Here is a 2,500-nt window from a genome sequence, read left to right on the forward strand (position 1 = left end):
CCGTGAAACGCTAGAAATTGGCGGGGATGTGTCTCTTGTGGCTCACGGGGCTGTTAGGGTGGCACAGAAATCCCTCGGAATGGGAAAAAACGGGTCATTTTCGTGTCGCCACATTGCATGCGAACCGCATGAAACTTCCAGAGGCATTTGCAGCAGGAATGCATGTGCACTCAAAAAATGTGATATTTTTCACGGAGAGACCCCGTGAAACGCTAGAAGTGGGCGGGGATGTCTCTCTTGTGGCTCACGGGGCTGTTAGGGTGGCACAGAAATCCCTCGGAATGGGAAAACGGGTCATTTTCGTGTCGCCACATTGCATACGAACCGCATGAAACTTCCAGAGGCATTTGCAGCAGGAATGCATGTGCACTCAAAAAAGTGAATATTTCTCACGGATAGACCCCGTGATACACTAGAAATTGGCGGGGATGTCTCTCTTGTGGCTCACGGGGCTGTTAGGGTGGCACAGAAATCCCTCGGAATGGGAAAACGGGTCATTTTCGTGTCGCCACATTGCATGCGAACCGCATGCAACTTCCAGAGGCATTTGCAGCAGAAATGCATGTGCAGTCAAAAAAAAATTGATATTTTTCACGGATAGACCCCGTGAAACGCTAGAAATTGGCGGGGATGTGTCTCTTGTGGCTCACGGGGCTGTTCGGGTCGCACAGAAATCCCTGGGAATGGGAAAACGGGTCATTTTCGTGTTGCCACATTGCGTACGAACCGCATGAAACTTCCAGAGGCATTTGCAGCAGGAATGCATGTGCACTCAAAAACTTCTATATGTTTCACGGATAGACCCCGTGAAACGCTAGAAATTGGCGGGGATGTGTCTCTTGTGGCTCACGGGGCTGTTAGGGTGGCACAGAACTCCCTCGGAATGGGAAAAGGGGTCATTTTCGTGTTGCCACATTGCATAGGAACGCCATGAAACTTCCAGAGGCATTTGCAGCAGAAAGGCACGTGCACTCAAAAATTTTAATATTTTTCACGCATAGACCCCGTCAAACGCTAGAAGTTGGCGGGGATGTCTCTCTTGTGGCTCACGGGGCTGTTAGGGTCGCACAGAAATGCCTCGGAATGGGAAAACGGGTCATTTTTGTGTGGCCACATTGCATAGGAACGGCATGAAACTTCCAGAGGCATTTGCAGCAGGAATGCATGTGCACTCAAAAACGTCTATATTTTTCACGGATAGACCCCGTGAAACGCTATAAATTGGCGGGGATGTCTCTCTTGTGGCTCACGGGCGCTGTTAGTTAGGGTCGCACAGAAATCCCTCGGAATGGGAAAAGGGGTCATTTTCGTGTTGCCACATTGCGTACGAACGGCATGAAACTTCCAGAGGCATCTGCAGCAGAAATGCATGTGCACTCAAAAACGTCTATATTTTTCACGGATAGACCCCGTGAAACGCTAGAAATTGGCGGGGATGTGTCTCTTGTGGCTCACGGGGCTGTTAGGGTCGCACAGAAATCCCTCGGAATGGGAAAACGGGTCATTTTCGTGTTGCCACAATTGGCATACGAACGGCATGAAACTTCCAGAGGCATTTGCAGCAGAAATGCATGTGCACTCAAAAACGTGAATATTTTTTCACGGATAGACCCCGTCAAACGCTCGAATTTGGCGGGGATGTTTCTCTTGTGGGTCACGGGGCTGTTCGGCTCGCACAGAACTCCCTTGGTCCACCTGATTCGTGCATACAGGCAGCAACTAAAACTCTGTAAACCTGCTGTGAGGACATCTAAACAGTGGACCAGTGAGGCTGTGGAAGATTTGCGGGCGTGCTTAGACTGTACTGACTGGGATATGTTCACGACTGCTACCAATAGTCTGGATGAACTCACAGAGGCTGTGTACATCAGCTTCTGTGAGGACTGCTGTATCCCAACACGTACCAGGGTGAACTTTAACAACAACAAGCCCTGGTTCTCAGCAAAGCTCAAAAGGTTGAGGTTGGAGAAGGAGGAAGCGTTTAGGAGTGGGGATAGAGACAGATTCAAGGAGTCGAAGAACAGGTTTAGCAAAGCGGTGAGAGAGGCTAAACGACTGTACTCAGAGACACTAAAACACCAGTTCTCTACTAACGACGCTGCTTCTGTCTGCCAAAGGGCTCAGGCACATCACCAACTACAAACCCAGAGCGCCCCACACCACTAACGACTCCCGCCTAGCCAACGACCTGAACGAGTTCTACCGTAGATTTGAAAGACAATTGGACTGTCCTGAACCACCCCTTCCCACCCAAGAGGCCCCATCCCCCACCCATACTACAGAAACGACTCTCTCCTTTCAGGAGGGAGAAGTTAATGGGCTTTTCAAGAGGCAGAATCCACGCAAAGCAGCCGGGCCGGACTCTGTCTCTCCAGCCACCCTCAGGCACTGCGCTGACCAGCTGTCTCCGGTGTTCACCAACATCTTTAACACCTCCCTGGAGACATGCCATGTACCAGCCTGTCTCAAGTCCTCCACCATCATCGCTGTGCCCAAAAAG

Source organism: Petromyzon marinus, unplaced genomic scaffold (genome assembly GCF_048934315.1).
Source record: "Petromyzon marinus isolate PM22_M1 ecotype Great Lakes invasive population unplaced genomic scaffold, UKy_Petmar_22M1.pri1.0 PM_G_Scaffold_6, whole genome shotgun sequence".
NCBI classification, from domain to species: Eukaryota; Metazoa; Chordata; class Hyperoartia; order Petromyzontiformes; family Petromyzontidae; genus Petromyzon; species Petromyzon marinus.